We start from the raw sequence: 23,529 nt of genomic DNA on the forward strand, positions 1-23,529 counted from the left end.
TTCTGCCTTAGTTTCAATTACAATTTAGATGAAATTCCTTATGAGCAGCTTAAATCTTGAAACCTGATATACCATATGGATATCCTGCACAGTCTTCTCAATGAATTTTCTTGTAATGTGGTTCAACTGACAGTTTATCTTTTATTTAATGTTTCTGCTATCTGCCACCTCAGACTTTAGAGTTAGTTACGCTTACAGTAGCTAAAAGGTATTTTCAGTGATAATGTTTGGTTAGAGCTGCCCCAGGGCTCAGATAATAAAAAGATGGAAGGTGGGAGAAATAGAAAAAGGTCATAAAACAAAGGTACTTCAGATGACAAGAATAAATACTATTTAACTAAAACAGTAAACACACATGAACTCAAATCCTACTACAGGATAAGCATATAACTATTCAAGAAATCCTATAACTGTCTGAAAATTAAGTTAATAATGGAATACACTTTCCAGAAATAGTTAAAGCTTCCTGTGGGCAAGTCCTGACCCCATCAGGATGAAGTAAACCACCCACTTGACAAGTCTGTCAGGGAATAAGTAGTGAAAATCTTCCTCTGATCCAACTTAGATACATGGCTTTATGGCTAGCTACCAGTCTGTAGCTGAGGTTTGCCCCTTCTTTAAGAATGGAGCTGATAAGCATCACTTCAGCTGCCTTTTCTTAACTTTTTCCCATCTTCACCTCTGTTATCACTGGTAAACTTCTCAAAATCTTTGAGCATTTTTATGAAGTCTTTGTATGCAGACACTTCTCTACAGACTTGAGAGCATGTAGAATTCAGTTATCTTCTAATTTATTTCCAGTCCAATCATATCAAGTAAAATACTGGTTTTGGGAGTGATATTACTATCAATTCACAATGCAAGGTAAAACCTAATTGAGACTGACATTTTTATTTACAAGGGGGAAAAAATCATATCCATTCTTCCTTGCCAAATAAGTAAGTCACAAATGTAAATTGTTAGACTATATATGAACCACAATTAATTGTGTGGACTAAACTTTTTAGCTTCAAGCTGTGACAGCAATTTGTGACTGAAGAATTCAGTGTATGTCATGGATCAGGTTTTTATTCTTTGGTAAAAATGAATTAACTTCTACTAAGTCTCATTTCACATGTAGTCTTTACTCAGAAAAAGCAAGATAACTTTGGGAAAAGCCAAGCAGAAGCTTGGAATCATTTTGAGGTTGTTTGAAAAATGCATGCTGGTACTCATCTTTAACAAATGAAAATATTACAGGACTTGTATTTTTAAAATATGGTTCCCTTCCAATTTTGGGGAAGCATCAAAGAAATTTGCTAGAAAAGTTTAAAGACAAATTAACAGTAAATAGTTTTTCCCTTGGACAATATGTTTAACCATCCACCATTCAACTACAGAGTGTCTCACTGATACCAGAAGAGAGCAAACTGTCTTTCTCCTTCAGGAATACAGTGTACCTATAATGGGCAAGTAGGCATCACAAGGGATATCTGCATTAAAATTCATTTCTTGATCAAAATGCATTAAAAAAATGATTCATCAGTAATTCAGAATGAGACAAACACTGCAGATTCAAGGAAGCTGAAGGAGAACATTTCTGTCCTAAAGGTTGACAAAACTTTCTATGTGACAGTAGGATGACATATGGAAACTCAGTATAAACATCTAAAGACTAGAACAAGTTATAAAAACTTAAGTTTTGACTTACTTTTATACTTCTTTTGTAGAAGTGTTTTACTTCAGACCTCAAATAGTACCTAGGATATTCCTTTTTTCTCTAACTGCTGTTCAGTTAGCAGCTATAAATACAAACTTGAATAGAAGCAAGCACTTCTGGGAAGGCAGCAAACAAGAGAAATATATAGCACAGCGTTTTTCCACAATGCAATGTGAAATTAAATGTTTTGCACACACTGGAAGTACATCTAATTCACAAAGCACTAACTACTGTGCCCTTTGCTCCACAATTGTTCATTTAACTATACAGCTCCTACATGCTACATCTGTTTTGACCCTGAAAATGAAAAACTCCTCTTCTTTCCTAAAAAAAAGCTACCATCTGTTTTTCCATAGTTAAAGTACAGATTTTCAACATTATCTTAGTGAGAGACCAGACAACTCCTCCAAAACAGAGATAAGCAATAACCAAAATTGGTCATTACAATGTTCCTTATGCTTCCACACAGTTTTAATATTTATACATTTTTAAAGCAAAATATGAAATAGCTGCACAACTGCAGATTGGGTTGTAATTTCTTTGAATTATCTACTACAGGGCTTCATTACAAACACATTGACAAGCACAGTCCTTTCTCACTCTAAATTGCTTTTTCGACAGCCATAAGTCTTCGCAAGGTATCCAAGTAATGCAAAGGAGTTGAAATTATTTTTTTCTTTTTAAAAAACTTAAATAAAAGGAAGGTAATTACCTTGCTCTACTGCCTTCATTTTCTGTGACATTCAGAGTCTCAGCCCAGTAGTCTCTCTTCATCTTGAAACCTGCCTTGGGGCATTTCCCCACCATCCTTAGATCTCTGCCACATATAGCTGAGATATATAATGGCATCCAACACAACATCCTAAAAACAACTGGAGATGTTATGATCTTGTTGGGGGAATGAAAGGAGGGGAACTGGGGAGATAAGTGCTTTTGCTACAGTCAGTGCTGTTGAAGCTTACAAGCACATAATACCTGCCTTCCTGATATTGGCTTTGAACAGCAAATATGTGAGGTGTCATTTAGTAATGAAACAGCTACGAAATCTTAATGTGTTTATTGTGGTACCTGACCAAACTGAGAATGGGATAATAGAATCCAGGCAAGAATGTGCCTGATAGCAACTATTTAGTTCCTAAGCTTTTAATGCCATCAATCTGCAGGGCGCTAGTGAGATGCTAAAGGCTTCAAGTAGAAAATATTGGACTTCCAAAGCAAATCACTCTGCAAGATTTGACACCGGCAAAGCAAACACTTCATTAGTTTCTGGAATAAGATATGTAATTTATCATTGTCATAGAACCTTTATGCTCTGTTTAAAAATGACTTCCAGTATCCATTCAGTCCTTGCTTTTCTGAATTAATATGGAACATATTAAGGCAACAAAGTACCAAAATTAAAACAATTCTAGTAGACTCAGCTTGCCAAGACAAGAACAGAACAAAAAAATGCCTGAAGAGGAATACCTGGGGCAATATTTTGACCAACATTTCAAAAACAACCAAATAACCAACAGACCTCCCTTGGTGACCAATCAAATACATCTTTAACCCAGTGCTTAAAATTTACAGACAAAAAACACCATGCTGCTGTCTGTTTGCACATGAAAATGAATTTCCACACTGCATCTGTCTATATGGGTATAACATGCTTTAAACTTCTGGAAATTGATGAGTAAAAGAAGTGATCTGATTTCTAACACGATATGCAAAGACACCCTCAAATAGACTATTTCCAGACAAAATACTCCATTGTTATCTTTCTATTATTGACTAACATTTGAAGATATGCAAAGTTTCTAGAACATCATACCTTTCTCAAAGAAGTTTTCTTGATTAAGTAGCTGTGGAAACATAAATTGTGTATTTAAGATGCTAGCTGTAGCACCTAAAGAGCTTTCCTTCTCCCTGGAAGGCTATTACATAAGAACTACATTTATCAAATTTATCTTTCTTTATTGTAGTCTATCCTTCAATGAGTACAGTGTCATGACTTTAAGCATATATCAGACAAAACCATTTTCAGTTTAACTCCATATGTGGCAGAAGAAAAACCTTCAATATCTTTTGAAGGAAATATAAGTTGTGCTGTTACTGCCTATGTCTCTGACTATACCAGGAAAGAAGGTTTTACTGAACTTACACTGCTTTCCATAGCTGTAAAAAAGATCTTACTGGTTGGTTCAACATTTTCTTACAGCTTTAATCTAATGAATTAAATGAGAATTCTTCAATAATGAAAAAGTAGTAACAAGCAAAACCTAGAAACAGGTACAGTCCTTTAATGATACAATTTTTAAGTAAGCCATCATTCTAGTAGGAAACATTAAGAAGTCTTATCTGGACATAAGATTTCCTTCCTATTCTAATTGGCTGAAATCATTGAAAGTGCAGCTAATATAGCTATATAAGATCTATTTTGCAAGTAAGAACACTGTTACGTCATACAAAAGCTATTCAATAACTTATCTCAAACCAGACACTTTTTTGCAGCATTTAAAAATGTGTGTAAAGAAAAGCTACTTTAAACAGTTTCAGTCATTCCTAACATGCTATGGAACAACTCTTGTCTGCTCTTCAGAGAACATCAAGTTCCACTTAAAACTCACCTAAATTATTACGTGTTGAATAGTAAACACAAAGCTGCTGTTTTGAGAACTCCTCAAAAACATTACACCTGATGCACACGATAGAAACCAAATGAAATAGGTACTCAAATACATAATGCGAGTAACAATAAAAAATCTTTCATTCTTATTTTTTATAAACAATTTTACATACATACTTACATAAAGTCCCACATTACACGTGGACAACACGTTACAAAGCTTACCTTTATTTCTTCCAGTAAGCGTTGTAGCTTTAAATTAACTTTGACCTACCTAAGTAATCATGCTACTTTATAAGCAAAATAATAATACATAAAACCTCGTTTCTCATCCAACAAAAGAAACCACATTCTATACACTCAACTACTGCAACAAAAAAGTCGTTTTATTTATTTCAATACAGTAAACCTCTAGGATTTGATTTTACAGTAAATCACACAGACTTTGACAGAACTACACTGTGTAGGTTCTCTCAACAAAAACAGTAAAAAGTATCTTCACCTTTGTAACATAGTGAAAAGCACAGCAACAACAACCTAGACTTTAAAAACTAAAAATAAACCCAAACATAGCAACCAAAGACTCAAAAACAAAGAAAAGAATCCACTTACCCCTAGAAAATATGAAAAACACAAGGATCACCAACAAAATACCAGTGACGCTGCTGCAAACCCTTAAATGAGGTCTGGCAAGGGGTGGATCTTAGCTCCAGCCCTTCTGGTCACTCAGTGCATTGCAAACACCTGAGCTTCACTCGGTTTGCCCTGCCTTCCCATCAGGTACTCAATCACTGCTTCAAGCTGTGATTTAACATTTGCACTACTGCCTCACGCTGTAGAGGTTATTTCCAATTTGATTGGACTCTTACAGATAAATGAGAAGTATGGGCCTGCTTTAGTATTCTATAATGCAGTTATATTATTATATCATGGTTAATCTTGTTACATCATGATAGTAGCAGAATTTCTATGCTGCTACAAAAAAGAAAGTTAACTCTAAAGATTTCAGAGTGAGAACAGTTTTTCTTCCTGAGAACATTGCTTTCTGTTTTGTTTTTTGTTTTGTGTTGTTTTTTTAAGCAAGACTGATCAGATCCCTTTTTATTTGATGAGTGACTATTCTATTCTGACCAGATTAAACAAGTAACAAGGGAGTTGCTTATTGGCATTCAGAACAAGTCTCTCAAATGTCATTGACGATGTACAAGACCTTTTGAGTCACAGCCTGAACCAGTAATTGTTCACTTGAGGAAAGGAGCTGGCAATTCACCTGTGCAATTGGAAGGGGTGGAGCCTGGCTCCACCTCTCTTAGACCCCATTTAAGGGACTGGCGGTGGTTTTTTTTTGTTGTTGTTGTTTTTTTTTCTGGAGTTTTCTCCTTTTTGGATTTTTTCTTTGTGAGCCTGGATTTTCAGAGGTGGGTTAGTTGTCTTCTTTTCCTTTCACTGTAAAGTTCTTTTATTGTATTTTTTTGTTGTTGTTGTTTCTGCATCAATTTCCCGTTGTTTTTTCTGCTTGTTATAGCTGTACAACTTGGTAGTGGGACTGAAATAAAGATAGATGAGGAAGTCTTGTCAGTGTACTTTTTAGCACTTACTGTGATCTACCGCCAACAGCAAACAACACAAATTAAAATAAATACTGATTATATACTTCATTTTCAAACATACATAACAAAATAGTTTATGATGCTCTATTACGCTTGTCTTTACAAATGTACATTTCTGGTCTTATTTTTCCCCCTTTCAGTTTAGGAAATGTTTTAAAGTAGCACATATGTGCTATATATCGTTAATAATCTGTCTGTACTACATGTCTTGTTTTACAACTACTGAAGGGCCATATATTTTTTTGTTTCCTTTACTCTGTTTTGTTAGGAAGCTTGTAGAAATGGCTATATTGTACATGAATATGTTCTTAATAGCCATGGAGTATCTAATAATATCTACGGCAATTCATGTATAGTCACAGTGTTTTCTTTAGGGAAGATATTATTCAACTGTGTTGAAACACCATGATTAGTGAATTACTCTCTATCTCAAAGAAATGTATCAGTTTCAGATAACCCATTTTTAGGGCCCAGAATGCAACAGTAGACCTTAATTGCTCTGATCAACTTAACTTGGTCTCTTCTGTCACCAATCCTTTACTGAAATTTGTTTGAGATTTATCTTCAAACTCTAGGTGATTTGATGTTGTATTATGCTCGAATGTCATAGTTTTTGGGGGTGTCTGAGTTAGCATTTCGGATTTTTCTTACAATTGTGCTACTAGGTATGTTCCTGGGAATACACTGTATTGCTTTTAGCTTCCAGGATTTTTGTTTTGCTTGAAATGTTACCTTTTATTTCCTGGTTTGACTTGTTTTTACTGTGTTTTATGACTTCCCTTTTTTTTTTTTTCTTTGCCACTATTTTTGTTTTTAAAATCTTTTCTGTTCTGTAGAACTTTACCCTTCTGGTTGAAGATGCTGCTGCTGCTGTCTGTGTTGTGGTTAGTTTTGTGTTCTAGTTTTTCTTCTCTGGGCAACGCTAGTTCTCGTTTCTTCCTGGCAGTGGTTTTCCTATTATGTTTTCCTAACAGTAGTAATAAGCATCTCTCAGAGAGATCAGGGGAAAAATAAGACTGTAATGCCATTCATTTTATTACTGGATTTATTGCAAACTATTATACGAAGGCTGTGCTAAAAGAAAGGCCTGATATTTTATTCTGTTAGTCCACGACAGGCAGATGTTAGTAGTACAGCAGTAGAGCTGGAATCTTCCCACCAATGCGCCATTACATTTTGTTGTTGTGTGACAGATGGCAGCAGGGGGGCAGTCTGACAAAATGCTGTTTGAAATGGAATTGCACAGATTCACAGATGACAGAATTGCAGGGGCTGGAAGTGATCTCAAGGGATCAAGTCCAACCCCACTGCTAAAGCACTAGGTTGCAGAGGTAGTCATCCAGATGGGTCTTGAATATCTCTGTAGAAGAAGACTCCAGAACCTATGAGGGCAGCCTGCTTCAGTGTTCTGTCACTCTTACCAGAAATTTTTCCGCATGTTTGTATGGAACTTCCTTTGTTCAAGTTTTAGGCTATTACTCTTATCGCTGCACACCACTGACACGAGCCTGGCCTCATCTGTCTGCCTCTCATTTCCCTTTAAATATTTCTAAACACGAATCTGATCCTCACTTAGTCATCTTTTCCATATGCTAAACAGACCCAGGTTACTAAGCCTTTTCTCACGTGGGACGTGCTCCGGGCCTTCTGTAATTTTGGTGGCTCTCTGCTAGATTCCTTTTGGGAGGTTTGTTTCTTTTTGATCTGTAGAGCCTGAAACTGGACTCAGTATTGTAAACATAACCTCACCAGGACAAAGTAGAGGAGAGGATCACCTCCCTTGCCCTGCTGGCCGCACTCTTTCTAATGCACCCCAAGATAGCACTGGCCTTAATTGGGGCAGTGACATAGCACTGGCTCATGGTTAACCTTTTGTCCACTGGAGCACCCAGGTCCTTTTCCACAGATCTCCTCTACAGAAGGTCATCCCCTAACCTATACTGGTGCGTGTGGTTATATCTGCCCAGCTGTGTGACTCGTCTTGAATCCAAGAGGTACAGTAAAGTTCCTCTATGCAGAAAAAGGCATCCACTGACATATTTCATCATAACATTTTTGCTGAATCTTAATGAAGGCCCAACAATGCGTGCTGTCACAGTAAGGTGGTGGGTGGTTCACTTGAGCTGTTCCAACAAAGTCAGTGGGTCAACTCCACTGGTGAAGATTTTTATGAGCGTGGCATTCAGGCTCTTATTCATCACTAGTGAAAACACAGAGCCAGTGGTGGTAACTATGTTGAAAAATAGTGTTTTGTAGCTGAGAATTTGCTCTATCAAATAGTTTTATTGAGATTTTTGCATCTGCTACAGTTGGAAATAAAGAGGAGGCATTATTTTCAGAGCAACTGGCACACTTCTCAAGTATTAAAGTTCTGCTACCTAAATAATTAAGCTCACTGCCTGTGTTCTGCAAAGTTAGATCATGTAAGGTGAGATCTAGCTAGTTTAGTATTTCTTTATCTTAGCTAGTCCTTCTTAAACATGAAATGTTTAAGATGAATGATAAAATCTTATCATTCATCATTAATCATCATCAATCAAACATTACTGGTATCAATCATGAAGTTATGTTAATATGAAAGCTGAAGGTAATTAAGGTCTTCACATGTATTTTCCCAGAAAGCCTACGTTAAGTGCTACACAGTTAAAAATGAAGTCATGTGAAGCTATGGGATGTACTGTATCTTCAATATTACAATAGTGTTAAAAATTTGGCCTGCAATGCCATCAATCTTTTCATACTTGAAACGTTCAGTCTGTTCAATATTTATCTAGCTTTTTGGAAACTGCACAAACTGTTGAAATTGCTTGCTCTTCTAAGAGGAATGCAGTTAAGAACCGGGTGTGTATACAAATCATGCCTGACTTTTATTTTGTTGATTTGTTTCATTAAGAAGATTTAAAACTAACTTGGGATTCCACAGCCTTACTTAATGTAAGCTAGTTGGGACATCTGGATATTGATCTCTGAAGTAAGACTGCTTAAATTTTTCTGTATTAATAGTACAGTCTAGAAGACATAAAATCCTTAAAGCTCATTAAGTGTTGCATCACAATTTCATTTTGTATTCTTTTAGCTTGTACTTTCAGCTTATAGACTTATTACTAGAAGTACAAATTAAGAAGTCAATAAATTATTTGTCTTCAACAAGTTTTCCATATAACCTTCCCACTGAGTTCAGAGTAGCACTTTCTTACCGTTAGATATCCTACCAACTATTCAGAATAGGGTTTTACCAACTTCTTTCTCATTCTCAATGGAAGGTCTTGTCTTATTAATTTTTTTTTAGGAGATTGGTTTCTTTCCAGTATTAATGCACTCTGAGTTGCTGCTAATGCTGCTGACCCAAGAGATTTTATAAACTCCTACATTATCTATAATTTTCTTTCCTTTCAAAAAATGTGAGTAATAACTTGTGCTTTGACTGCAAGTTTTACTTGTTTGCAGCTTTAATCTTTCTGATCCAAAAGAACTCTGCTTACTCATGACTTATTTGTTCACATAATTTTTGTCAAGTATCTGTGAAATGTTGATGCATTAGCTGTGGTGGTGGTAGAACAGGTGCTCTGAGGATATATGCAGGAAAGTGGTTAGCTGTCCTGTAAGTATTTCTATGAAACAGATGTGACTGGCTGAATTTCAGAGGACTGCTGTAATAGATACTTATTCTTGATTTAATTATAGGCATTCCAGCTGCTTTTGCTGCTGTTGTTAAATCTGCAAGCTTTATTTTGCAGAAGTGGTTGAACTTCCTGAAAAAAAGGTTAAAGGAAACATACTTAAAAGTAAATAATCATTTTGTTGTAGTTATGAAAACACTCCAAGATTTGCATTCCCACTGCTTTGCAAACACAGTATGTTCACATCATAAATATTTTTAAACAAACGTTGCTCAGCTGACTGTGAATGGCTTTAATGGGCATTCATTAAAAACCTATCAATAGTGAACAGACAAACGAATGAAGGTCTAGCATATACATATTCATTGTGTTTTCTCTAAAAATCAAGGAATTCCTTCTGAGGTTTTGTGCAGAGATGGACTTGTTTGTGTGGCACGATAGAAGCATAGGATGAGATTTCATGTAACTTGCAGCATTTGAAGGCAGTGCCTGGGAGGAAGCTCATGAATCGCTTTGCACAGATCAGGCAGCACAAACAGGAATCTTTAGATATCAATTGTAAATTACAGGAAACAGACTGGAAAGAAAGAGTATTTCTTACTTGCGTGTTCATATCAAACCTGGCTGAAATCTGACTGAAAGAAAGCTTTGTACTAAACTTCATTGAAATGGCATTTCTTTGTATTTCATTAGGTATTTTAAAACAACTATTTCTTTCAAAGAGGGTTAGAAACAGCGTTGGTATCTTATGAGATGAACAGATGTAAAATAAGATGCAGAGAGAAAACTAGGAACTTAAGAATGTTGGGTTTTTTTCCACTTTCGAAGCTGTTGGTGTCAAAAATTATCAGAAGAATGTTGAATCTTGCAGAGCAAGTTGCCACCCAAGTATTGCTGGTAAGAATCTGAGGAAGGTGTAATCTTTTCTGAGAAGACAAAGGTGATTTATGAAGCTTTTCCTTTTTCAGACTGAGGATAGTTAAGCATAATTAAAATGTCCTTGTCTTTTAAGAGTACTCTATTGCCAGTAAAATAGTAATTTCTAAGTTACATTTATCATGGGACAGGAAGGCTATTTTCTCCTGGGGAATACTGGGTTGGAAAACAGTGAAGTGAGATACAGTGAGACCCGTGACTGGAGTGTGAATTGGTTGTGGGAAGAATGTTTTGAACTTGGTCATTTCAGTATTTCACAGGAGGTCGACCTTGTGATGTTCCTGGGGTTTATTTAGATGTGACAGTCACACTGTAACAGAGCAAAGGAACAATGTGGGAAATTTGGGAATGCTGGTGATAATAGTGATCTAATTTTTTTTTAATTATGTATTATGAGACTTAGTTCTAAATCATATTTTATTTATGTTCAGTGTTTAAAGTACAGCACAAATAAAATGCAGTCCTAAGAATCCTGTGAGTACTATGGCAAACTTTGAAACATTTTTTTGGTAAGCATTCTAGAGCAAACTACTGAAACAGAAATGAATTTTATAAGAAAATATTAATTCTGGTGCTTGTTCTGCCGTTCTGGTAAAGTAGAGAACATTTCCATTCCTCTGTTACATTTGGACCATTGAGAGTATTTTGTGAAAGCAGAACTGGCTGAAAGAGGTAAAAGAACTTGAAGGATAAGGTAATAGACTAAAATAACTTCCTCACACAGACATAGACAATACAGGGGTTGATACGAGAAGTATTGGTTTGCATTGCTGTCTCATTCTCTAGATATAATATTGTATTATCCTATTATGGCTTTCTCAAGTAACTCTCTCTGTCCTTTAACACGTGTGATACCAGCCACAAATGTGACTTTGTGAGGGTTAAGGGAAGTGAGGACAATAGAGGTAAACAGCCATGTATACTTAGGCATATGTAGGGATTTTTCTGATGTTTGACATGAACATCTCGCTAAGATTACTAAAAAATAATCTGCACCTGGAAGCTGAAAAAGGGTAGTCTGCAGAAAAGCTTAATATATTATTAATAATATACAATTATTATATATATTACATATATCAATACATAAATTTAGGATGTCTGTGACAGGGAGTCCAAGTTGGTCATTTTTCCCATCTGTTTAAATTTTATCAAATGACATTACTGAATCAGTTCTTTAATCTCAACTGATAAAGCAAGTGAAAATTGAGAGTTTCTACATGCTACAGTTGTGTAGTGAAGGGCCAGAGTAAGAAGATCTTGACATGAATTTGAAACAAAGAAGGCTGATGGAAGACTCCAGATATAATTGAACTTAATGAAAATTAAGAGTTTTATAAAATATCATAAAAGAAATAATCTACAAGGTCAATCAGTACTATACAGGGAACAATGAAGAAAGCATTAATTTAAATAATAAAGACAAATAATATTTATGACATAGAAAAGTGTGGAGATAAGAATGATAGCCTTCTAATGCTTCACCTAACAGTGTTGTGAATAAGAACAGCATCTTAACACAGGTTGTTATTTTGTCACTATAAATGCTAGAAAAGCATTGTTCTGCATGTTAATTCAGAGTTTTTAAAACTATTAGGGCTTTATAAATGAAAACGAGTTTTATGAAGGAATAATTGAGATTGCCATTCTTGACAATTTTATTTTAAAGATAATCAGGACAGAGGACTGCAACTCTATGCTAATTCTGCTCGGGGTGAATATTTTTAATGCTATGGAAGAAGACTCAAAATAATGCAATTGTGTAGGAAGGTGATCTATTCAAGGTACTACAGTTATTTTTCATGCTAATTCTATACAATGTAAAAACCCAGCCTGTACTTTTCCACCTCTAACATAGAGCTTCCTTCAATTAAGATTGAAGTGGGGGAGAGATGGTAAGACTTAATGGGGTGCAGAAAGTAGTCACTCATTCTAATCAGTAGTGTTGACATTAATTGCAGGATCATTGGACAAGGTGAGTTAAAGAGTGCTAGTTGTGAGACTGCTAGTTCTGTCATTTAGTGGTAAAGTATTAAGTTGCTCACACTGTAGACAGTGAGATATTGACAGGTAGAAGTGCACCCTCCCTCTGAGACTGTATATAGTATTATTTAGCATTTTATGTTCTATGGGAAAATAGAACTGTTTGAAGTAATGGAAACATCAATGCCCGTTGTCCATACAGATAGCCCACAAGCAGCTTCACCAACCGTATAAGAGACTGTAGATCATAGTCATATTTTTCCAAATGAATGACAAAATAGATTACAGGAAGCCTTTGCTATAATACAGAAGTTTCACATGTGTTCAAGTGTGCATGGGTAATGTTTTTCTCTGAGGAAACAATGAAAAGTCTGGCTGGAGTGCTGGTCTAGAACTTCTTCTAAAATAGTGCTTAGTGTAACAGTAGAAAACTAATCTGTTAGCTAGAGCAGAATTTGACAAAGCAAGGAAGATGTACCAAGGGCAGCAGCTGTGGTTAAGCAGTTGTCAGGAGATGCAGTGTTAAAACATACAAGAAAATGAAGTCAATTTATTGCAGGCATGGGGATATACAGCAGTTTGTATAACTCAGAGGGGAACATAACAGCTTACTGATTTACAGCATCTTCATCTTATCTGGACACCAGCTTATTCAGCCTAAGTACTACATAAAACCTGACTATTGGCATCTTCAAGCAGAAAAAATTTCTGCCCTTGGTCTGGATGTAGAACACACTTCATCTCTGTGGATGGATGTCTGTGAACTACCCACCACTGTATTTTAGACTGCAAAGAAACTACAAATATTGGAGAGAGCTAGAGTGTGCAGGTGTGCCCTTCAGTATTTGATAACACTGTGGAAGCAAAAGAGTTAGATGTTGTTCAAATCAAATTTACATACAAAAAAACCTGTCTTTGTGGTAACTAGAAAAGAACTGATTAAAGCTTTTCTTTATATGGTGGTATTGATGAAGTCTGAGTAAATCAAGAGGATTAACTCTTTCTCTTGAGTAATCTAATCTGGTTCAAAATGCATCAGCAGAAGCAGAGGGAGTTAAAAGTTCTAATGTGCTGGACATCCGTGGTCATATGATAAAAATTAGATCCAGGGACCTCTAGTTACAATACTTAAAGATAATGAGTAACAGCTCTCATGCGGCCATCCCCCAAAACTTTGTCTTCCTGTGGATTGTTTCTTACCTGAAACTGCTTTACAGAAAGGTGTTATAATGAAAGCAGGAACAGATGCTTTTGTACTAACTGCTGTGTCTCATTTTAATGCAGTGATGAGCATGAACTTGTGAATTGGGTAAATGTTACTCCTTCATGTTGCTATCTCACTAGCTTGGTGAGAAGGAGATTGTCCAAACAAGTGCCTATTAAAAAGGCACACTTACTGGTTCTTGATTGAAACATGGGACACCTCAACTACAGAATAGCATTGGAAAAACATGAGACATCAGCTACTGAGAGAGACAAGTAGGAAGCTGAAGACTTGAATGATAACATACTGAAAAAATGGAACTGTATCAAGGTTACTGGAGAATAGAAATATATAGTGTTGAGAAAGCTGATCTTTATATCATGCAAGTGCTGTAGCCTAGCAAAGTATCTATCACAGGAAAATCTGCCTGCAATCAGGAAAGCCTGGTCTTCATTTAAGCGGACTAATGATCTCAGCTGGCCTGAAAATGTAGGTCCTGTTTTGTCAGCAATGGTTTGCTAGATGGCCTCTTATTTTTCGCTTGACTTTATTAGTTTGGCTGCTGTATGTTGTACTGATAAGAAGCAGCCACTGAAGGTAGCTGGAGTTTGCTGCCATCCCAATTGGGAATAACAACTACACTGCAAATGTGGAGCTTCTATGAGCAGTAAAGCTGTACTTGTGCTCAAATTTCTTGGTTGTGGGAAGTCTGTTCTTCCCTTTCTGGACATGTTATGCTTGTAATTTATTTGCCTGACTGGTGAAGATCCCTAGCTTTTGAAGAGAAAACGGCTTTGCTCTCTACAATTACCTGAAGGGAAGTTGTGGTGAGGTAGGAGTCAGCCTCTTCTCCTATGCCACTAGTGATAGGACTAGAGGGAATGGCTCCCATTGTGCTAGGGGAAATTCAGGTTGGATATTAGGAAATACTTCTCTGCGAGTGATCAGGTGGTGGAATGGGCTGCACAGGAAGGTGGTGGAGTCACTGTCCCTGGAGGTGTTCAAGAAATGTCTCAGTGTTGTACTGAGGGACATGGCATAGTGGGGATATTATGGTGATAGGCAGACAGGTGGACTAGATTATCTTAAAGGTCTTTTACAACCGTGGTGATTCTATGATTCTATAGCAGCCAAACTTGGAAAAAATAAATTTTTGTGTTTGGATGTTGTTTGTGTTTTGCAGGGCCCAGAACACTTTGGATGTTCACAAGCTGCATTCTACCAAAGGTTATTTGGTAGTTTAGGAACAACTTCTTAGTCATTTCTCCTTTTATGTGTATTAAAGCCTGTGAAATGGGTTGTATGAAGTACACAAAACTAGCACAGGCATGCACTGTGTTGGGGTCATCCTGGGGTCATCAAGCTGAGCCTTGAATAGGTGACTCCTGTTAGCTCATTAGGGTTGGAGGGTTTAATGTAGAAGTGTCTACAGCTGAAGTGATTGCAAGCAGGTGGCAGAATGCAGGTGGTACTGGCTTGATTTCTGAGATGGAGGAAGAAAGGCAATTCTGAAAAGTGAAGACAAGAACAAAATTTATTTAGAATTTGAACTTTTACCTGTTCTGAACAAAAACTTTGCTTCTAGGAAGTGGACCAGGAAAAAGAAAGAAATGCAGCTTGGAAGTCTGTAGCAGTAGCTTCTGCATGTGGAACTAGAGGAGTGGCCAGGAATGCCTGTTAAACTTGCTGGAGAGGTTTGCTCTGTTTTTGTAATGTGGAGCTGTTAGAACAAAACTATTTAATACTTAGTTTGTTTCAGCTGAATTCAGATGGGAGACCTATGGAGCAGGCTCTCTGTGATTCAAGATCTTTTAGTTCAAGTGTACTAGTGAGAAGATGTTACATATACTGTTAACTACAATAAATTGTGCTAGCAGACAATGAAGATCTAATGCTTTAAAGTAAGAACTTTTTAAAGTGAATGTACACTTTGAAAGAAAGCTGGTAATAAGATTCCTGATAATTTAATCATGGGATTTAATTTATATCCAAGTGCTTCAATCTTCCTCCAGTGATCAGTTTTGAAGAAATACGTCCTTTGGGAAGTTTAAATTGGGGGATGTCTTAATCTTACAGCCAGATGAGTAAAGCAGATGAGCAAAAATATTCTTTTGAACTTTGCAAGTAATTATTATGCTGAAAGATAGCTAAGGTATCTGAGGATATAGGCTCCTGCTGGTTCAAAGTGTGATAAATGAAAACCCTATGGAGAATTGAACTTTTAAGTAGTATACATCAAGTTCTCTAGCTTTCCCCTATGCAGACAAAAAGTAAATATAATCAGTCATATCCTTGTCTCTAAATTCAGGACTGTGATTCTAGGAAGAATTTAAGCATGTGTTGTGCCCCAAATGTAAATGTAACATGAAGATTTTCTGCCTGTTAGTGCAAACATGAGATGTAGCATTTCTATCGTGGTCCCAATTTCTACTGTGTTAGGAACCATGTGGGATTGTGCTGCTGAAATGCTGAGTCTGTGGGATTTGTCTTTGAAAAGCTTAGAGCTATACTTTAATCCTATGGGTTAAGAAAACTTTAAACTGGGTGAATTGGAATCTTCAGGCATTTTCTCCATGTCCTTCATAAATGGTGTAATTCAAATGAAAAGTGCAGAAAACACTAACTGATCATCTTCAAGATGCTTTTAGATGGGCACAGAGAAAAGATGAACTGTGAAGATACTATGAGATGCTTCTTTTTTAACAAATAAGCCAGCTCTGCAGTACAGGAATTAATGTTAAGTTGGTTAACAGGCTGTTATTTTGAGAGAGTAATGAAATCTTAGGAAAACTAGTAGTGAGGTATGATTATGCTACAAATGTGAATTTAAAGCCTGAGTTAAACTAGTACAAATATTCAGTTACAGCTTGAACTGGTGATTGAGCACCTGCTGAGAAGGCAGGGCCAACCCAGGGGAGCTCAGGTGCATGCAATCTGAGTGATTGCAAGGGCTGGAGCCAGGGTCCACCCCTTCCCAGATCTCATTTAAAGGTTAGCAGTGGAGGCGAGGGGATCTTGCTGGAGATCCCTGCAGACCTGAGGCCTTCCAAAGGTAGGTAGATTTTTTTTATTATTATTATTTTTTTTTGTATCTTCAGCTGCTGCATTTGAGTAAATCCTTACTTGCTGCTGCCTGGGATGTTGCTACTACACTGGCATTTGTATTTTCTATTGCTTTACAGTGTTACAAACTTGTGCAGGTCCTCTCAGAAGCTTGTGTAGACAAACTAAAATAGGTTTCCAAGCTCTCTTCTGAATATTCCTGAACAATTTCTTTTCCAGTGCTTGTTACACTGTAGAAGAATGAGACATAAAATAGATATGTTTTGGCTACTTCTACAGACTTCTTTCCTTTTCATATCCCTACTCTTCTCTACTAGGAAGTTAGGAATAAGTTCTGTATAGGAAATGGAAATCAACTCTAAGTGTAACATCCATTTTTATGCAGTCAACTGTGGTATTTACAACCTCAGATGTTTGTAAGATTCACTTCACATGCATTTGATTATCTTGAAGATAGTGTTTAAAATTCCTCTTCTAAAATTATTTCTTTGTTTTATAACCAGAAAACTTTCTATTCATGTTAGACTACAGCTAGAAGAAAATAACAGTTTCTGCCTGTTCCTTGTCTTTGAGCTTGCTGGTTAGAACAGTCCAAATCATATGCTAGGTTTTCTTAACATCATGGAGTTCAGCTTTGTGTGGTAGGAGATGGATGGCATACAATTCCTAAGATCTTCTGATCTAACTGTCAAGACATTCCCTGTAGCTGAACATTTTTTGTGCCTGGTTACTGATAAAATATGGTTTTGTTCACTAAGAGTTAAGAACTGTATGGGAACTTGGATATGAGACTTGGCATAAACTGTTTTTATTTTTCTTTCTGACCTCCTCTGAGAAGGGGGGAGGGAAACTTTATGGCATTCGGGTATTCTCTCAGTAGCAGAGTTGGCACGTTGTTTATTTGCACTTAGTTGATGTTTGAAAGGTTTCCTTTGCAGAATGTCTGGAAGCTTTTCTTTTTCCTTCAAAGCTCAGACTTTATAAATGCTAATGATTCTCAAGTGGGAGAAGTGACTGCTCAGCCTTGTCCCTTCTTCCCAGTCTGCCAGTGAGGAAGTAAGCCTCTTAATGTGCTTTGAGTGTTCTTCCTGAAGCTTTGCCTGACCAGAATTTTACTCTTATTACCCACTTGGTTGGGTGTTTTAAGCATAGCTTTTTATTTTTTTTAACTTCTTTGGAGCAGACACAAGAATACAAGTTGGTGTTATGGAGAAATGTTTTTTCCTTAAAGCTACCTTCTGATAAAAATGAATGGATTCTCTTTTCTTAGCTGATTTACTGCACTGAATGACATGATTTCTTCACATGGCTTTATGTGATCAGAACTAACATGAATTTAATGTTTCTAAAGTGTGTATAAGAAACAAAGGTCTGAAAAAGATGTAAAAGTTCAGGGGAAAAAGTAGAGATTCAGTACAATCCCAACTATTTTTTGTAAATGCATTTGAGTAATACGCACACCAAAAACAAATAAGCATTTTTCTTTTTTTCAACCAACTTAGAAAATTAGATAATTTATCTTTAGTCTATTACGTGTGTTTATTAAAGCTCTGCAGATAGTTCAAATAATAGAAGTACTCAAAAAATCACTTACAAATAAAGAAAATGGAAAATGCTTTTAAGTTGGTGCTTAATGTTTTTTTTTCCTGAGTGAAATTATAAACAGTACCATACGAACTATGGGTGAATACTAAAAAAAGGAGTGGGGAGGGTTGTAAAGTAGCAAGTTCTTAAGTAACAAATTTAGTATTACAAATGCTTGTTTGTAAGTGACCTCTGCCTGGTTTCATGTTGCTAGGACTAGTTGTCCAAAACAGTTGTAAAGCTTCTGAGTACAACTTAAGTTTTTATATTAGGTGCTTGCATCTATTAAAAGTGAATTTGTACAGTGAACAGATGAGCCAACACTTGAAATGTAATTAAAACATGGAGTGGAAGGTAGTGTTTGTTATGTGTGGCTGAACGTAATGGTCATAACCAACTAGTAAAACCAATTCCTTGTACAATTCATCTTGTTATGAAGTCAGTTTGAGAAATGAAATATCATAGAATGGGTTAGGTTAGAGGGGGCCTTAAAGATCATCTAGCTCCAACTCCCTGCCAGGTGCAGGGTTGCTAATTGACTGGATCAGCCTGATGAAGGTCTGATTAAACCAGCTGTGAGTGACTCCAGAGTCAGAGCTTTCAGAACCTCTCTGGGCAGCTTGTGCCAGGGCCTTGCTGCTCTCTGAGTAAAGAATTTCTTCCTAAAACCTAACCTAACTCTCCTTTCTTTTAGTTTAGAGCCATCCCCTCTTGTCCTATTACTATCACATTGTGTAAAAAGTCAGCCCTTCTACTACTTGTAAGCTTCCTTTTAGTACTGGAAGGTTGCAGTGAGGTCTCTTCATGGTTTTTCTCCAAGCTGGATAAGCCCAATTTCCTCAGCTTTTCATCATTGGAGAGGTGCTCCATGACTTTGATCTTCTTCATGGCTCTCCTCTGGATCTGATATTTAATAAGGAGAATACATAAATAATGAGAACCTAGTTCAGGCTCAAAATGTAATTAAATCCCCAGCTGTGTATTTGCTATGGATTATTCAGTGTGGAATGCACTAGTAAATAACACTTGGTTTTTTCTCAATTCATTTAAAAATGAAGAGTGCAGTGCTTAAATTTGTTGTCTCATTTAGTAATATGGTAAACTGTGATGCCAGCTTCATGGTGCCTAGTATGAGGAACTAAAACTTGCAAAGGGCTCAAGTCAAAGTGTACTGTCCTGCATAACACTTTTCAATGATGACTTGATGTTGCAGCTTGAGTAACAGCACTGAGGAGTGTGTAATTGTCTGCCATGGCATCAGTGCCTCTTGACCAGCCTAATGCCTTCCCTGCTGTTATCAAAAATAAAATGTGCTTGTGCTGAACTCTTTGTGTGACAAGTGAAAAGTATATGCAAAACAAGCTTGCTGTATCAGCACAGTAAATCAATGAGCACTTGTCAGTGGCTTCCTGATCCAAGATTTGAAAACTGAACTCTCTGAGTGGAAAGCAATATTTTTTTGGAAAATAAATAAATAAATAGGATTTCAAAAAAGTTTTCCAAGACTAGAAGTGGCAATTAATTTATACTGAAAGCAAGAATGAGCAGGAAACCTGAAATAGGGTCTGTTTCTGAATCCTGCTTTGTTAATATTTTTTTAATGTAAGTGTACACTTACATAATGTAGGAAATAATGTTCAGTCCTGTGGGGGGGATGCATGGCTATAGGGTTTTGGTATTTTCAATTTCCTGATGATAAAAGAGTGGTGGTGGTTAGGCTTGAACCATTTCTTCTGACTGAGGGAGAGAAAGCTTCTGATCGAGTGCTTGATTTGCTCAGTTCTTTAGTTATGCAGCTGTTACTTAACAGATTGTTGGACTTGCACTCCTTTTCATAGTGCGTGTTGAAAATGTTGTCTTGTGAGGTAGTAATCTTAATATGAAAGGTTATCTTTATATAGATTTTGCTACATAAATTATTTTAAGATGTTAGCGTGTGGGATAAAGTTTTCCGTGCTAACACTTTGGAAGAGCTTTACCAATAAACTGTACAATTTCAACTCTGAACTGATTTGAGTGGCTGATATCTTTTGTGGAGTGCATTCTCAAAATGGAGACTTGAGGAAAATCTCTCAGTAGCATGTACCAATCAGTTGACATGAGTACTGGAAAATGCAGGAGATGTAGCATGAGTAAGATGGAAGTCTTTTTCTTTTAAAAAAAAAAAAATCTTTACTCTTTAAAGTTGAATGCAAATGCTTTAAGCAGTAATGTTAAGTGTTTATAAGGATTATCAAACATAACTGGGAATACAGTGATCTCTTCTGTTTTCTTCACGCTGCACTTCATCAGTTTGAGTAATTGCTGTACTTTGACTCATGACTTATTTCTAAAGTTAATATGCAGCATAATGAAACCTAATTTTTATTGTTTTTACCTGTTTTATCAATCTGTAAAACAAAACTTGATGAGCCGAAAGTTTTACGTTGATTTAAACTACTTGTTTTTCTATCCATACTGTAGTTCTTTGACAATTAGCAATAAGACTTGCAATGCAACTGCTTTTCTCGTAACGAAGAGTTTTATGTTTAATTGTACCTATCCATCAGTGCGTGTAATGAGGTGACTTTCTGGTCAAATGAATTGAGTTATGAATTCAGCTTGAGCTTATGAGACTTATTGGCTACTGCAGAAATATTTATCACCTGAATTTGATTTGTCATGGTATTTCAAGACATGTTCTACAAGTCTCCTTGGCTGCTTTAGAAGGAGTAAGGATCTTGATGAAAAGAGGCGGTTCCTCTGTGTATGCTTGGTACTTTTTTTTTTTGTTGCATCTTTACACAGTGGAAGATGTTAAGAATAATCTTTTTTTTTTTTATTTAGGTAGGAGTAGAGGAAATAAAAATCCAAATTGAACAAAATATTCTATTACAGTCTCAACCTGTCTGTAGATCAAAGCTAACTTCCTAATCAGGATTTCTCAGTAGGGGTAATTAAAACAGGTAATAAACTTGTGGTCTATGGCAAGTCTTCACACTGGCTAGCTTTGCCCAAGGTGCATGGAAAATTTCATTGCTGGCTCAGCTCTTGATGTGTGCTTGCAGTTAAGAAAACTGAAATCTCTTGACTCAGTCTGGCAGTGTTGCTGGGATCACTGTAACTTTTGGAATACACATTTTTTCTTCATACAAGAGGCACTTGATTTTTGGTAATAGATTGCCTCTAAGTTTGAACTCCATTTCTATAGCGATGAGGACTTGTGATAGAGGCCAAACTTTCTGAATGACAATAAGGTGATGGGAACTCTGAAAGCCTCTGTTATGACTTACCTGTCAAACAGTGCAACTTCCAGCAGCCTTCTTTGGCATAACATTATCCTTACTGACAATTGTAAACTAAACATAAATACGAGTTTCAGGATTTCTGTCTCAGCATAGGTTTCTGAGAAATGTTTTGAATTACTGAACTGCATTTCCAGAAAGATGGTGGGGCATAGCTTGGTATGCAGCTTCAGGCTTCTAACCTTAAATCTAATTCTTAAGAATAAATCATTCTGTTATGTTGTACAATTGCTTCTACGAATAGTGATATTTAGTTCACAGTTAAATAGCATCTTTTTCAACAGGATGATTGATTAGCCAGGTAAAACCAGTGAAATGGTTGCTGAAAATTATGGGAAGTTAGTCAATGCTGCTTAGAAAATTGGAAGCTAATGTGTAGTTGGTGCTATTGCTAATATTAACTCACTGGGGTGACCATGGCAGTAACACGGTTGTTGCTTCATATTGAGAAATGTGAGGTAGAACAAATCTCTGGAATAATGATTAAAATCATACTGTAGGTTTGGGTAGCTTGTACTCAAAATGCTGCTATTTCCAGTTGGTTTACAGTTAGATTTATGTGACAACTTTTTTCAGCTAATCAGTGCGTGTAGATCTTCCGCACTTTAAGTAAACTTAGGAAAAGCACTGTTACTGAAAGCCTTTTGATTTTAGGTTTTCAATGCTTACAAGTGTAAACAGCCTACTGCTTTTTGCTTTGTTTTCAGTTGAGGCATGCTTTGAGGTTGTTAGTTTGTATTCAGAAAGGAAGCTTGTTACTACTGAGCATCAAAGAGCAAGTTTATTTTAATGTGCCCTTGACAAATTAATGTTTATTTTAAAAGATTCCTGCATGATTTGTGTCTCTACAAATAATGCTTCTGGAAAAGAAACAATTGAAGATTTGAGAAGCATTGCTGAATTAGAGAGGAAAATTCTAGTAAATGCAACCTTCTGTTCTCTTAGACAGAGGTTAATGATCACCTAACATTATCTATAATATAGAAATGACTGAACAGTTTTTTGAGTTGTTTAAAATATAGTCTGATGCTAGGAGTTGGAAAAACTGCTAATGATCAGCTTTGCCTCATTTAAAAATTTAACAAAACCTCAGTCTCAAACGTTTGTTCATTTCTTAATTAGTACAAAGTTAATGATTTAGGAAGCCTCTATCTTGATGCATCTGCCTTGGTCCTCCTGTGATAAGAGAATCTTGGCATATGCCTGGTCAGCATTTCCTTCGATGTATGCCAAGTTTTAAATTAAATTACAAGGATATTTTGTTGCAGGCAAGGCCATTATAGCTTTATCTGTCCTTAGGAATTCCGTGTCACAGCTCTGATATAAACATAAGAAATAAAATGCGTATTTGTATCTTAGTAGCTTTGTACCTCAGTGACTTCAGATAGGTCAAAATAATGTAGTAGAAATAAAAATAAATACGTACCTTACACTTTTTCCAATATTTTATGCTGCATCAGAACTTGTTTGTGGCTTCTCAAGTTATGCTGCTGGCTATGTTTCAGTGCAGTGAAGGAAGCCATAAACTCTACAGTAGCAATCCTGTGCTATATGTAGGTCAAAGTATTAAAAGACCAGATGGATGTTCAATGAAAGTATTTTTGAAAGACATGCAAGGTATTTTCCTGCCTGCGTTTGGATGGTTGTAGAGTTCCTAGTTAGCTTATAAACTCTTTCTAGAAAGCAGTTATTTATTCAAGTGTTTAAATTCTTGATGCAAGATTATGCCTTTGAGGTAATGATCAGGGCATGAGTAATTTATAGCAATTTGGACTAAAGACTGTGTTCTAGAGGGATAAAATGCTCTGGTAAAAATGTTGGTTTTAATCAGCCTATCCACTGCTTGATGTAGCAATTACAGGAGGGTCTTGGGCTCAGCACTCTTAGTCCTGTCAGACTTCATTTGTATGATTTTTTTGTAAGATAGGCAACCATTTCTAG

At 36.3% G+C, this 23,529-nt stretch overlaps 1 protein-coding gene across 6 annotated transcripts in view; it reads left to right on the forward strand.

The window, feature by feature from the left end:
- TFPI (tissue factor pathway inhibitor) overlaps window positions 1-23,529 on the forward strand; it is a 205,806-nt gene that overhangs the window by 18,035 nt on the left and 164,242 nt on the right. The window contains exon 1 of one of the 6 annotated variants that reach the window (XM_052676498.1): window positions 5,708-5,725. The exons of the other annotated variants lie outside the window; for them this stretch is intronic. The gene's annotated coding sequence lies outside the window, so the exon portion shown is untranslated. Of the gene's footprint in view, window positions 1-5,707; window positions 5,726-23,529 lie in introns of those variants that run through there. 6 annotated transcript variants of the gene reach the window in all.

This window comes from Tympanuchus pallidicinctus, unplaced genomic scaffold, assembly GCF_026119805.1.
Source record: "Tympanuchus pallidicinctus isolate F22 unplaced genomic scaffold, pur_lepc_1.0 scaffold15, whole genome shotgun sequence".
NCBI lineage: Eukaryota > Metazoa > Chordata > Aves > Galliformes > Phasianidae > Tympanuchus > Tympanuchus pallidicinctus.